Below are 16,366 nucleotides of genomic sequence, written 5' to 3'. Positions count from 1 at the left end.
AGAGTTATGGGGGTGCAGTTTCTGAAATGGGGTGCTTCGTGGGGCTTTATAACATACAGTCCATTTAAATACACTTTAGGCTGCGTTCACACTATGTATATATTTCAGAAAAAAAGGGATTTCCAACAGCATCCGCAGTGACATACGTGTGTTTTATTCACACATCAGGGTACAAAAAAATGCAACGTTTCGGCCTAATGGCCTTTCTCAAGCATACAGACACAGTCTACACTGTTTTCTGCTTACGCGTGATAATTTATTAGTTCAGGCGATTACGCATGGGGCGATACCAAATATGTTTATTTATTTATCTACTTATTTTTATTTATAACATGGGGAAATGGGAGTGATTCTGACTTATTAGGGGAGGGGATTTTGTATTAATAAAGAAAACTTTTTTTTTTTTTTTTTTACACAAATACTAGAAGTATAGTTATACTGCATAGATCCAAGAGATCTGTTGCTGTTGATGCTGATGCTGGTGATGTTGGTTGTATAGTAGAGCACTCTACTGATGATAGTTGGTTTATGCGGCCCTCTGCTGGTGATATTGGTTATATGGGGCACTCTGCTGGTGATATGGTTATATGGGGCCATCTGCTGGTGATATTGGTTATATGATGCCCTCTGCTGGTGATATGGTTATATGGGGCACTCTGCTGGTGATATGGTTATATGGTACCCTCTGCTGGTGATATTGGTTATATGATGCCCTCTGCTGGTGATATTGGTTATATGGTACCCTCTGCTGGTGATATGGTTATATGGGGCCATCTGCTGGTGATATTGGTTATATGATGCCCTCTGCTGGTGATATTGGTTATATGGGGCACTCTGCTGTTACCATGAACAGCTTTTAACCCTTTGAGGACCAGGCCCAAAATGACCCAGTGGACCGCGCAAATTTTGATCTTAGTGTTTCCGTTTTTCCCTCCTCCCCTCCTAAGAGCTCTAGCACTCTCAGTTTTTTATCTACAGGCCATGTAAGGGCTTATTTGTTACAGGAATAGTTGTACTTTGTAATGGCGTCATTCATTTTCCCATAACATGTATGATGGAATCCCAAATATATTATTTATGAAGATATAAATTGATGAAATCGCAAAAAAGAATGCAATATGGTAACGTTTGGGGGGTTCCTGTGTCTACGTTATGCACTATATGGTAACAGCGACATGATACAATTATTCTATAGGTCAGCCCGAACACAACCATATGCAGGTTACACAGATTCTGTAATGTTATATATTTTTTTTAAATGAAATCCTTTTTTTTGGCAATTAATTATAAATAAAATGGGACTATTGTGACGCTTATAACGGTTTTATTTTTTCACCTACGGGGCTGTATGGGGTGTCATTTTTTCCGCCATGATCTCTAGTTTTTATTAATACCATATTTGTGAAGATCGGAAGTTTTGATCACTTTTTATTAATTTTTTTATATATATAATGTAACATAAAATCGGTAATCTGCGCACTTTTTCCCCTCTTTTCGTGTACGCCGTTTACCGGTCACAATGACGCTTGTTATATTTTAATAGATCGGACAATTACGCACGCTACGGTATATTATATGTTTATCTATTTATTCATTTTTATATGTTTTATTTATATAATGGGAAAGGGGGGTGATTTCAACTTTTATTGGGGGAGGGGTTTTGGGGTAGTGTATTAGTGTTTTTAACTTTTTTTTTTTTACACATTTGAAGTCCCTTTGGGGGACTTGTACATAGATTAGTTTGATTTTTACACTGATGAATGCTATGCCATAGGCACAGCATTGATCAGTGTTATCGGCGCTCTGCTCATTGAGCCTGCCTGTGCAGGCTTAGAGTAGCAGAGCGCCGATCGGACCGCATGGAGACAGGTAAGAGACCTCCAGCAGTCCGTTATACCGATCGGGACCCCCGCAGTCACACTGCGGGGGTCCCGATCGGTAAGTGACAGGGGTCTCCCCCTGTCACTTACACTTAAACGCCGCGGTCGCGCCGTGATCGCGGCGTTTAAGGGGTTAATGACACGCGGCAGCGCGATCGCTGCAGCGTGTCATTGCCGGTGAGGTCCCGGCTGCTCACTGCAGCCGGCCCCCACCTCCTATGAAGCGCGCTCCGCTCCGGAGCGCGCTTCATAGCGGGAATAACACCCGTGACGTAAGGTTACGTCATGGGTCGTCTGGGGACAGACTTCCATGACGTAACCCTACGTCCAGGGTCGTCTAGGGGTTAATATAATAATATTATTTAATGATATTAGCACAAGTAGAAATAACACGATAATACTGTAGTCATTTTTAGGTTATAAAATAATGTAATGGTAAATAACCAATAATATATAGTAACGATAGTATAAGAGCAGCTACAGTAGTATTAGTAATAGAGTATAAGAGAAGTAACCACAATGAATGATAGGTAGAAAATCATAGATAATGGTATAATTATATAACACTTATAGCTTAGGCTAAATGATGTATCAGGCTAAGTGTCGCTATGGTCACATGCCCCTCCATAGGCCACCATGATATAGAAGGAATCTGTCTGGCAGCATCAGAAGAATGGAGGATAGGGAGGGGCACAGCTTCTACAGAGTAAGGACTGAGTAAGGTCCTTCTACATGGGCCGATTATTGTCCAGAAGTGGTGCTAGAGACGCTCCTGCAGCCGATAATTGGCCCATGTAAAAGGGGCAGAGGTCAGCCGAAGAGCTGGCAAATGCCTGATTATCGGCTAATCGCATCTTTTGTGCCTGCTCAAAAATCTTTATTGACCGCACATCTCTCTGTAGAAACAGGGGTTTGTGCAGCCAAGCAAGATAAAGAGAAACTGACGGCACAGATATGTATAAATCAGTGCTGTCAGTTTCCAGATAACAGACAGCAATCTATACTTACCAGCCACACTGCTTGTTATCTGGTATCTGGCTCTCCGGTCCTCAGGCACCAGCTTTATCTTTAGACTGCCCCCTCCTCAAGAATGATTGACAGCCAGAGGAGGCGGGGTCTGAAGATACTTCCGATGTAAGGACCGGAGAGGCAGATACCAGATAACAAGCATCGTGGCTGGTAAGTATAGATTTCTGCTTGTAATCTGGAAACGTATCGAGGGCTGCATGAGCAGTACAAAGATCATTCATGCAGCCCATCTGCTAGGTTTCTCATGCCGTGTAAAGGCTCAGCAAATGAGCTGCCAATCTCGCTGATCAGCACTCGTTTGAAGTCTCTTGGTCTAAAAGGGGCATAAGAGTCCCAGGAGCTGTAAGCAAGTTATCAGTATCTGTGGCTATTTATAAAAGTGGCCAACCCCTTGGAATGTATTGTAAATTAATTAACTCTCATAGCAGAAATTTTGTTCCTGAGCTCTGTTATATTTCAACTTGATTTAAAAAAAAAAATTAAAAAATTTCTAATTGAACTTTGACTTTATGGCAATGGCCTACCCTAGTTTTGTATGTATTGAGATGTAACACAATATTTTTACTTGTGTCTGTGTTTTATCATTTCACTGCAATCATGCGACTTTATGAAATCTAATAATAGCTGTGTATAAGAGCTCGAAAATGAGTGTATTTCACGAATAAGCCTCCAAATATAGTCGCCCATCATGTTCTCCATATACTTTCCTTGGTAACGGGGTTCGTCTTCCTCCTCTAAGTAAAGAGACAGTGCGGTGTAAAGCATTATTTCAGTAAATAACACACATTACAATGTTATACAACATTGTAATGTGTGTTATTTAAGTGAATGGCCCCCTTCCCCATGTTCCCACACACACACACACACACGCTAGACCCGGTAGTGTGATGCTGTATGCTTACCGAATCAATGTTGACCCCGGCCGCCATCTTGGGACGATCACATCATCTTCAGGAGGCCAGCCGGACCGCTCCAGACCTCCCTCATGCCGGCCCCCCTCCAGCACGTCATCAGCTGCTCAGCCACGATTGGCTGAGCCTAACAGTGATTCCGTAAGTATACAGCATCACACTTCCGGGTCTAGCATGGGGGGGGGGCCATGGGGAAGGGGGCCATTCACTTAAATAACACACATTACAATGTTGTATCATTTTGGAATGTGTGTGATTTAGTGAAATAATGCTTTACACCACACTACCCCTTTAAGCTCTGTTTGAATTAATCAAAATGGGCATCAAGGATATGACTTTGACTACATACATTTATGTCATATGTCAGGAAGGGGTAAAAGTAATAATAAAGTAATATTACAAAGTAATGTTACTTTATTAAAGGAAATATTTTTGCAAATTGGTATTCTCCGGAGTACCCCTTTAAGTGCTAATTTAGAAAAGCCCATTTTTGGGCTATATGTTTAGCTAGAGCCCTATAGGAAGCTTAAATACATCCCAAACAGCCATGCTTTATGGCTCAAAAAAGTAATAGCATATTAGTAGTGAAGCAGTTGCTTTATTTGCACCAACATTGCCACTTTTGTGAATAATAGGGTGTATGGTAATTACTTGCATGGAGCTGAGCTGCAATACCTGAGGGAGGACATGGATCTAAGGCGATGTTTCCGAACTCGTAGTCAACCTCTTCAATTTCAGTCTATTCATTTAACTCCTAACACCTTACACATTTTATTCTGAGTTTTATTACTTTAGGAACAAGATTTTCAAAAATCCCATTTACACTTTGCAGCACACACCTATACTGCCATTGATTTTAATCATTGTAAAGAAAAAAGAAAACGCATATTTGTAATCTTTATCCTTCTAAACTTTTTTTGCGAATTGCAATTTTTAATAAAATACAGACAAAAAGAAAAAGGAGCTGCTGCACCTCACACCTATTGTTGACACTAATGCCTCTCGCTTACATTTAAAACCCAAAGATTTGGTATATAATAAACCAGGATGTTGGCATATAGTTTGATCAAACCATATTGCCTCATGTACCATGTGCAGGTCCCCTGGTTCTCATGAATTCCTACACTAACTCCATGCTGTGTCCATTCTACCTGCAGGAGCAATTGTGAGTAGTTAGACCTTGTTCACACTTGTGTTGCTTGGTGGCGTCTGTTGCGTTTGGGGTTTGGTCCTATGACATTGGGGTTGCAGGGCCATTCTATGGCCTCCCTTCCCTGCTTGCGCTCAAAACAGTGTGGAGTAAGTTTAGGGACTCATGTGAACCAGGGGACCTGCAAGTGGTACATGAGGCAATATGGTTTGATCAAATTATACACCAACATCCTGGCGTTGGTTTTTAAATGTAGCCGAGAGGCATTAGTGTCAGCCATAGGTGTGAGGTGCAGCAGCTCCTTTCTCTTTTTGTTCGCAATTTTTAATAAAAAAAAAAACTAAAAAATGTGGGGAAAAAACAACTATTTTTTTTTATGCCTCTGAACATATAAAGCCCTTTGACATCATTAGCACCACTTTGAGATCAGTAAAAGGCAACAATACTGTAAATGTATATATATAAACTGCAGGTCTTATACTTGAACCCTAAAAATATACATGTACAGACAATAGTGCTGTATGTACGAACGCATGGATTATCTACACCATAGTGTGTAAATTTCTATTGACAGGACGTGCCAAGTGTCAAATAGGAGGGAATAAGGGCATTGGATGAAATTAAGTAGATAGTTTCCTCTGTATATGTATAATAGTCTGGACCTGGATATGGACCTCTTCACTCTTCTGACATTTCTGTTTCAGTAAATAAAGTTTTATATTATGGCCCCTGACTGGAAAGCTACATCTCCCAGGGTGCACTGCATCTCAGAGCCAACTACAGGGTACCTGCCCTTTCTTGTAGTATCCACCCACCACTGGCTGGATCGGCTTCTACTTTTCACTGTAAGCACAGTATCTATCTTTCTGTCTCGCTATCTATTCATCTACATGTATAGAAAAAGAGAGAGATGAAACAACAGTGTCTCTTTTGCCCTATACTACTCAGGAGAGGCTGTTGTTTCCCTGCCCTAGGCCAGGTTTTCACTGTGTGATGTCAGTGGTGAGCGGTGTTACAGATAAGTTGTTACAGCTTGCCTGGACACAGAAGAGACAGAGATCATGTGACCTCTGTCTCTGAGGCCCCATTCACACGTCAGTGTCAGTTTTTACTGTCAGGAAGTCCTGATCAGGAGGCCTCAAATGTCATCAGGATAGTATCAGGATTTCCTGACAGTAATCCGTTTTTACCTTCAGGAAACCATCAGGAAAAACCTTCAGGATTTCCTGATGAGAAAAAAAAAAGTGTTCTCAATATGGTCTAGTATGCCAACATCACAGGTACCCACATCGCCCCTCGTGTACCCTGCCACTGCCTCCCCCTCGTGTACCCTGCCACTGCCTCCCCCTCGTTTACCCTTCCACTGCCTCCCCCTCGTGTACCCTGCCACTGCCTCCCCTTCGTGTACCCTGCCACTGCCTCCCCCTCGTGTACCCTGCCACTGCCTCCCCCTCGTGTACCCTGCCACCCTGTCCCCCTCGTGTACCCTGCCACTGCCTCCCCCTCGTGTACCCTGCCACTGCCTCCCCCTCGTGTACCCTGCCACTGCCTCCCCCTCGTGTACCCTGCCACTGCCTCCCCCTCGTGTACCCTGCCACTGCCTCCCCTTCGTGTACCCTGCCACTGCCTCCCCCTCGTGTACCCTGCCACTGCCTCCCCTTCGTGTACCCTGCCACTGCCTCCTCCTCGTGTACCCTGCCACTGCCTCCTCCTCGTGTACCCTGCCACTGCCTCCTCCTCCTCGTGTACCCTGCCACTGCCTCCTCCTCCTCGTGTACCCTGCCACTGCCTCCTCCTCCTCGTGTACCCTGCCACTGCCTCCTCCTCGTGTAACCTGTCACCGTCTACCCCTCGTGTTCCCTGCCACTGCGTCCCCCTCATACCATGTGTCATCCTCTAATCTGTTGCATAACTACAACTCCCATTTGTGATGTAGTCCTGCATATTTCTACACAAACCACGATGGGAGATGTAGTTCTACTGTGCCACTGCCTCCTCACCTCCTATACTGTGTCATCCTCTAATCTGTTGCAGAACTGCAACTCCCATTATTACCTGCCAATAGGGCATGATGTGAGTTGTAGTTCTGTAACAGGGAGAGCAACATGTTGCAAAACTACAATTCCCATCATGGACTTGTCAGCAGGACATGATGGGAGGTGTAGTTCTGCAACCTGAATGGGCACATGTTGCAAAATTACAACTCCCATCATGGGCTGTCAGTGGGACATGATGTGAGTAGTAGTTTTAAGGGGATAATCTCACCTGTCCTGGATCCTGCTTTGGTCCTCTTTCCTGCGGTGATGGTCCCCGAGGTGACGCTTCTGGCAGTTGATGGGGGGATGCCGCTGAAGTCCGGGGGGGGGGCTTGGGGGGGATGCCGCTGAAGTCCGGGGGGGGGGGAGGTTAGTGGTGCCGCTGAGGTTCGGGGGGGGGCGTTGGGGGGGTAGAGTGCTGCTGAGCTCCGGGGGGGGGCATGGGGGAACCGCTGAGGGCCTGGGGGGGGGGGGGGGCGCAGGGGTGCCGCTGAGCTCCGGGGGGCGCGAGGGGGGGGGTTGTGGAAGCGCCGGGGCAGTGGAGGTGTGTGCCGCTAAGGTCCGGGGGCGGTGCAGCAGCGATCAGCGGGCGCAGGGGTCTGGAGTGGGGCGGGCGCTTAAGTCCTGTCTTGGGGGGAGAGGTCGGGGTTAGGGGTGGCCGGGTGTCGGGCGCTGCGGTCCGGGGAGAGATCGGCGGGCGCTGTGGTCCAGGGGTGTCAGCAGGAGACAGCGGCAGCGTCGGGCGGCCGGGGACTTCGGAGGGTACCAATCCGGAACTCCGGACACTTTTTTCCGGAACGGACACCCTTCCGGAAAAATCCGGAAGGGTGTCCGTGTCTAATGTAAGTCTATGGGTCCGGAAATCCGTCCGGATTTCCTGATAGGAAATCCGGGCAGATTTTCCGGACGTGTGAAGGGGGCCTGAAAGGATGGGTAGGACAGAGGAATGGAGACAGAGTGGACCAAAATGTAAAGATTTTCAGCAGCTTCAGGGTGTTTATTAGGGTGTTTAGTAATAATAAAATGAAATCATTTCATTTTATTGTAAAATGAAGGATGTCCTTAAAAAGTACAATTTGTCCCACAAAAAAACAATCCATCCTACGTCTGTTGATGGAAAAATAAAATAATTTTAGAAGGACAGAGAGGTCCCAACACCAATAACATTGGGGCTAGGCTCACACTATGTAACTGTGCAGCTGTATTTTTTATGCGGCTGTAAATGTGCGGATGAAACTACGGCCGTGGGAAAAAATAGACATGCGGCTTAAGACATACGGTCATTTACTTGGAAATCTGGTTCAACTAAAAATAACAAATAAAATCTTAAGAAAGTGATGCAAACACCTCTGGATGCATCTGGGAAAGCAGGGAAACAGTTTACATGAATCGCTATTACCGGGGTTTGCGATCTTCTGCAGTAATGCCGATGTCTCTCATGGTTAATCTATTAAAATAATAAAACACATTTTCGTTGTAATAAAGTCCCTTTCGTTGTTCAATAATTAAATTTAAACTAATCCATCATTTTGCAATTAAATATACTGTTAAAATAAATATATATATAAATAAATGTATATTTATATATATATTTATTTTTTGACAGTATATTTAATTGCAAAATGATGGATTCGTTAGAATTAAATTATTGAACAACGAAACTGAATTTATTTCATCGAAAATGTGTTTTATTAATTAAATATTAATTAGTACAGGAAGCTCCATAAGCCGTTAATTCATATTGCCGGCAAAAGAGCTTTCTGTACTAATCATCACTTTACTTTAATGAAAACATCAAATGTTTCTTCTAATTATGTTATCACAATAGCATTATTAGAAGAAACATTTAGAATTATATGTGCGCTCAGCTGATTGGCTGATCGGCTGAGCGCACATATAAAGAGCCGGTCCGCAGTACAGTGACTTCATTGTGCTGCGGACCAGCGAAGAGGACACATCGGGGTGAGTATACAGCTCTCCCCACCCCCTCCCCAACACTGCACCCCTCCCAGCAAGGAAGGGGGGGTCAGTTAACCCCTTCCTTGCTGGGATGGGTGCAGTCTGACATCAGTCTGGCCCCCAAGGGGTTAAGGGGGATGCAATACATCCTCCCTTAACCCCTTGGGGGCCAGACTGTAAGCAGCGATCTGTAAAGATGCTGCATACTGTAAGGTGCACAACACCGCTCACAATGATGGGTGTTGTGCTCCTGTTTGTGTGTTTTTTGTGTGTTTCTCCCTTTTTGTTTTTCAGATATCAGTATCCTGGGGATTACGTCGGATTCCGTGGACTGGTCAATGAGGGGTGTGGGGGTGTTTTTATTTGAATAAAAAAATTTTTAACTTGTGTCTTGTCTTTATTTCTTTACTTTATAGACTTAGTAGTGGAAGCCGTCTAATAGACGGAATCCATTACTAAGTTGGGGCCTAGTGTTAGCCGGTATAAAATGGCTAACACTAACCCCCTATTATTACCCCAGTACCCAATGCCACCAGGGGTACTGGGAAGAGCCGGGTGCCAGTGGTCCCGGAGCGTCAAAATTGGCGCTCCAGGAACGGGCGGCAGCAGGCTGGTAAGATTTAGGCTGGGGAGGGCCTAAACCAATGGCTCTTCCCACCCTGGTGTTACCAGGCTGCTGTCGTTTGGTTTTTAACCCGGCTGGTTATAAAAATAGAGGGGACCCTATGCAGTTTTTTTAAATTATTTATTTATTTAAAAACAAAAAAAACGCATGGGGTCCCCCCTATTTTTATTGGATATTTTTATTGGATAAAGCCCTAAAGCTATGTAAAAACATGGATATAGTCCTTGGCTGTATCCATGTTTTCCAGACATCCTTAGAGCTTTATCCAACTTCAGCAGCCCCAGCTAATCAAATGCCGAATGATCGGGTTCGGATGGACTCGAGCATGCTCGAGGTTCACTCATCTCAAGTGGCTGCTGAACTTGGATAAAGCTCTAAGGTTGTCTGGAAAACGTGAATACAGCCAATGACTATATCCATGTTTTCCACAACTTCAGCAGCCACTGCTAATCAAATGCCGAAAGTTCGGGTTCGGATCGACTCGAGCATGCTCGAGGTTCGCTCATCTCTAGAGATTACACATTTAACATAATTCTTCTAAATTTTATTTTATTATTTTTTATTTTTATTTTTCCATTTTTTCCAGATTCAACAGATTGGTTGATACATTATGAAGAGACATACAATATATACTATCCGTCAAGGATTAGATACTAGAGATGAGGGAACCTGGAGCGTGCTCGAGTCCATCCTAACCCGAACGTTCGGCATTTGATTAGCAGTGGCTGCTGAAGTTGGATAAAGCCCTAAGGCTATGTGGAAAACATGGATATAGTCATTGTCTGTATCCATGTTTTCCAGACAACCATAGAGCTTTATCCAAGTTCAGCAGCCACTGCTAATCAAATGCCGAACGTTCGGGTTTGGATGGACTCGAACCCAAACCCGATTCGCTCATCTCTAGTGCCGTGGGATGCTTAAATTGCTGCACCTTGCATTACCTTGTATTCTGTTGAGAAAGACCTTATGGTCGGAACATGTGCAGCGAAACACTTGTGTGAATAAACACACTTTCTTTATTGCAATTACGTGAGTGCCGGGATTTTATTTTTTCGCAAAACTTCAACTTCCAGCATGCCCTCATAATGGGCATTATAGTTTTGCAACAGCTGGGGAGCTACTGGTTGGAGGTTTCCTCTGTTCTACCCCCATAAGGTGAAGATAGCAGCAGCTTCTACCCCTTTACCCTGCTGGGGGTATAAAAACTGCATGACAATCTAAGGATTCCCACGTGACCGCGTCTACGTCTCTATGTCCTCAGTCTTTACCTTCCATGCAGAAGTTTTGCGGAGATCAGTGAAGTCCTCCCCGTAAATGGCCTCCAGGACCTGCAGCTCATTCTCCTGCCGCTGTGTTTTCGCGAACTCCATCTGCAGGGGGCGCCGCTGATCTCCAGGACCGGGAAGGCGAGGTCGGCGGGAAGTGGGACATTTCCCCGGCTACCTGCCATGCTACACCGGACAAATCGCGTTCCTCATCCCCACCGACTGCTCAGCACTAGGACCAACCCACTACACCCTTCAGGGTACAGCCCACGAGTTCACAGGCGGATTTCCACCATGTTAGTATTGTGCAGTGTAAAGGTGATGCGGATGACCTGTGTCTGGTATAGGTTGGTTATATGCTGCCCTCTGCTGGAGATATTTGTTATATGCTGCCCTCTGCTGGTGATATTGGTTATATGCTGCCCTCTGCTGGTGATATTGGTTATATGCTGCCCTCTGCTGGTGATATTGGTTATATGTCGCCCTCTGCTTGTGATATGGGTCATATGGTTCCCCTCTGCTAACTGGTGATATTAGTTATATGGGGCACTATGCTGGTGATATTGGTTATATGGGGCACTATGCTGGTGATATTGGTTATATGGGGCCCTCTGCTGGTGATATTGGTTATATGGGGCACTCTGCTGGTGATATTGTTTATATGGGGCACTCTACTGTTACCCTGAACAGTTTTTAAAATAATATTATTAAATGATATTAGTACTAGTAGAAATAACACGATAATACTGTAGTAATTTTTAGGTTATAAAATAAAACAATGTAATGGTAAATAACCAATAATGTATAGTAGTAATAGTATAAGAGCAGGTACCATAGTATTAGTAATTATAAAGTAACAATAATAGAAGTAATCATAATGATAGGTAGAAACTCATATGGTGCGTTTACACGGAACGATTATCGTTCAAATTTTCGCAGTAACGATCGCATTTGAGCAATAATCTGCTTGTGTAAACACAGCGAACGATCAAGCGACGAGAGAGAAATCGTTTATTTTGATCTTTCAAGATGTTCTCAAATCGTTGTTGGTCGTTCGCTAAAAATTCGCACATCGCTTTGTGTAAACAATTTTTCAAAGATTCTCCCAATGTGTGAGATGAGCTTCAGCGATCTTAAAAATGATTGCAATAACGATTTTTCTAACGAATTGTCTAACGATTTATTCGTCTAAAGACTGATCATTATAAAAAACAAATCTTTGGCCTTTCCTCTTCACCACACTCAGACATCTCGGTCTTGGACCTAATATGTTGGAGTGGATCGGCTCCTTATACTCTCATCCTACGGCCCAGGTCTCGGTCAACGGCCTTCTCTCCCTCCCGTTCCCAACGGCCTTCTCTCCCTCCCGTTCCCCATAGCGAATGGAACACGGCAAGGTTGTCCCCTTTCTCCTCTTATCTTTATTCTCACGCTCGAGCCCTTTCTTAGGCACGTGAGAAACAACGCGAACATTTCCGGGATACGAGTGGGGTCGGTGGATCACACAGTCGTGGCTTACGCGGATGACCTCCTGTTCTTCCTCACCCGACCCCTCACCTCACTTCCTAATCTTCTTTCTGAACTTTTACTTTTTACTTTTATCAAACCCTCTCTAACTACAAAATTAACTTACAAAAGTCCGAGGCACTCAATCTCTCTCTCGCCCCTTCTGTTGTCATCTCGCTGGAACCGTCATTCCCCTTCCGCTGGGCACGATCTTTTTTAACATACTTAGGAGTCCAGTTGACGCCAGCAGTCTCCGACCTTTTTAAGGCCAACTTTCCCCCGATGCTTAAGCTGATCGAAGCGGACTTGCTCCGGTGGCACAAGGGCACCTTCACCTGGTTTGGGCGTTGTTCAATTTTTAAAATGAACATTCTGCTGCGTCTGCTTTATCTTTTGCAACCCCTTCCTGTGACGGTGCCCTTGTCTTACTTCAGCTTTCCACTCTCCTCACGAACTTCATCTGGGCGCACAAACAACCCCATTTAGCCAAATCAATCCTGTACCGCCCTAAGACGAGAGGCGGTATTGGTCTCCCCAACCTTTATCATTACTATGCTGCTGCCCATCTCTCCCGGGTGTTGGACTGGCACCGCCAAGCCCCCACTAAATTATGGGTGGGCTTGGAGATGTCGCTCTCATTGCTAGCAGTCCCATGGATACCGTCCGCCTCTCGCCTTACCGGCCCTCACCCTACTATTGCTCCCACCTTGAAACTATGTCAAAAACATCTTTCCGCCGGCTTTTTGGCCCCCCACCCCTCCCCCTGTTCCCGATCCTAGATAATCCTGCTTTCCCAGCTGGTAGGGAGGACCCTATCTTCCGGGCATGGTCCCGCTCTGGTTCCTTCCGAGCTGCCATTTTTCTCCAAGGCTCCACGTGGCTGTCCCTCGCTGACCTCAAAGATCTCGTGGATCCAGCACCTATAGAATTCTGGAGGGCGCTACAACTCCATCACTTTCTCCACTCTCTCCCGAACCCTTCTGGTTTTGCCCGTCCCCCCATTTGAAACTCTCTGTCTAGGCTCTGGCCCCATCCGCCACTCTCTCTCTCTCCTGTATACTCTGCTTGGCTCCCCGCCGAGGACTCACCTCCCTCATTTCTCTCTGCATGGGAGGGAGATTTAGGTACTTCTTTCTCTGCGGCTCAAGTAGACAGAATTTTCACTTGCACTCATTCTTCTTCCATCTCGTCCCGTCTGCAGGAAGCTGGTTGTAAAGTACTTTCACGCTGGTACCGAGTTCCCACCCGGGCTTTATCGGATTTTTCCGGAGGTCTCGCCATTATGTTGAAGAAATTGCAGTGAGGAGGGCACCCTCGTACACATTTTCTGGAGTTGTCCCAAATTGGTACCCTTCTGGAAAGAAGTATGGCGTATCTCTTTACCTTTACTGACCGCCCGCTCCCCTTCTCTCCGTCGCTCTTTCTCCTACATATTTCCGACATCTCCCTGAAATCCTACCGACGCTCTGTCCTCAGACATCTGATCAATGCAGCGCGAGCGTGTATCCCGGCCCTATGGCGCCGCCCTGAACCCCCCAGTATCGCCATGTGGTTTCGCAAAATAGAGGACATCAAACACATGGAGGACCTCACTGCACAGTTACACGGACGGAACTCTGTGTTCCTTCGGACATGGTTCTATTGGGACCAATTCATCGAGATACAGGACTCTTCTGGCTCAGTGAGTCGCGGCCCCTGGGTTCCCCCTCTCCCCCCCCCCCTTTTCTTCCCCCTCCTGCTGCCCCTTTGCTTGTCCCCCCCTTTTTTTCTTTCCCCTGTTCTTTATCTCTTTCAACAACTACTCCTCGGTTATGGTCCGAGTGGTAGTCCTCTTTCTTATTTTTCATACCCTTTAAAAGGTTACCCCCCGTTGTGGGTTGTGTAATGCACTTGGTATACGTACCACAAACAACTGTTGTTGCTGTCATGTTTTTCCATGAGTGTTTTCATGGATGTACCGTTTTCTCCTTTGAGTGTGTGTGCACTGTTGTTTTTTACTAAAATTTCAAATCCTTAATAAAATTGAGAATAAAAAAAAAAATCATTAAACGATCATTGTGCAAATTATTGCTTTGTGTAAACGCACCATCAGATAATAGTATATTATCACTAATTAGAGATGAGCGAATCGTTCATCCAGGGCAGTTTCTAGGCCATTTTGACTACAGGGCGAATCTGGAGAAATTGCCCCCCCCCCCCCCCCACCCCCTTCGTGCGTTGGTACACAGAGCTATTTATCTGACAGATATTGAAGCCAAAGCAAGAATGGATTACATAAGAAGAGAAATCTCAGTCTTTCCTTTATGACCCGTTCCCTGTTTATAGTCTGTTCCTGGCTTTGGCTTCAAAAATCTGTCAGATAAATGTCTCTGTCTAAACGCACCATAAGAGATGTGTGATTATCATTAATGAGTATTTCTAAGGGCTTATGCCCACGTCCCTTAAATTACGGTCGCAATGTACAAGGACATCCCTTAATGGAGCATGACACAGAGCTGTGCGGCTGTGTCATCCAAACAGTTTCCCTGCTCCCGGCATGATGCCCGGAGCAGGGAAACGGTCCAAGACAGGGCTTCCCTGTCCATAGGGCCCGTAATTTACAGGTTGTGGGAAAAACGCACATTTACAACGCACATTTCCCTATAGCGATATAAACTTGCCAGTGATTAGCTGACAGGCAAGCACATGCTCACTTGTTTGCCAGCTGAATCTTTTGGGCGGCCATATACATTACTGTTATCAGTGACACATTGCCCTATATATAAATGGGATGTGCGGCCGATAACAATGTAGGCAAATGGCTGCAGACCGGCTGCATATGACTGCATAATGGGCCATGTAGAAGGGGCACTATTCTCATATAGGTCCTGTGCTGGGAATATCTATCACTTCTCTGCTCCTTCAGTTTCTCCTCATCAGACATTTACTGCAGCATAGAGATAGGGTTAACCCTTACATTGTCTGCACAGGTAACTGATTCATAGGGAGGCAGTGTGAGGGTTAAATTCTCTGCAATAAATACAAGTGACTGATGAGGAGAAACTAGTGAAGCTGCCCATCCTCCCCCCCCCCCTCCCCACTCACATCGGGCCCTGATACGGCTGTCTTCCTGGTGACACACATGACCCCCCCCCCCCCCCCCCCCCCCCCACACACACACACACACACACACAGCTCAGATCCGCTGTAATAGGATAAGGGAGCAGGACTTACACAGGGGCTGTCATGCTGTGGCCGGGTCGGGAAGGAGACGCTCTGAGGGCTGCTGACTGTGTGCAGGGTCATGTGCAGAGCGGCCAGATAACGTCCCTGCTCTGCTCCCTTCTCCTCTTTGAAGCAGCCACAGGTTAATCTCCCAGGACACAAAAGGGCCCCAGGATCCGGGTGCTGCATGTGGGGGCGCACTGGACACTAAGCCTGCAGCTCTGGCACAGTATGTCGGCCACTGCTGCTAAGTGAGGTGTGGGAGGGCGCCCCCTAGCTGTCAGCGCCCCGTGCGGTTGCCCCACCCGCACGGTGCTAGAAACGGCCCTGCGTTCATCTAGGCTTTATCTTCAGGTTGCCTTTCCCCCCCTCCGAGGCAGGGTTTGAAGATACCGCCAGTGTGAGGACCGGAGAGCCAGATGACAAGTGGCATGGCTGACAAGTATAGATTTCTGCTTATCTGCTTTTCTGGAAACGTTTTCAGGGCTGCATGAGCGATGCAAAGATCGTTCATACAGCCCATCTGCTAGAATTCTTGTACCAATTAACGCACAATCAAGCAAGTAAGGTACAGCAAACAAGCTGGCAATCTCGATGATCGGCGCTTATTTGCACACCCCACATACCCCTTCCCCCATGGCCGACAAGTCTCCTGTTCTAAAAGGGGCATAACAGTCCCAGGAGCTGTAGCTCATGTATAAACTTGATTAAAAAAAAGCACCAATATTTCTCATTGAACTTTCACTTTATGACAGTGGCCTACCCTAGTTTTGTCTTAATTGAGATGACACACAAAATTTT

Source organism: Dendropsophus ebraccatus, chromosome 13 (genome assembly GCF_027789765.1).
Source record: "Dendropsophus ebraccatus isolate aDenEbr1 chromosome 13, aDenEbr1.pat, whole genome shotgun sequence".
NCBI lineage: Eukaryota > Metazoa > Chordata > Amphibia > Anura > Hylidae > Dendropsophus > Dendropsophus ebraccatus.
The sequence above is the reverse complement of the archived record's forward strand: the minus strand, read 5'-3'. Positions refer to the sequence as shown.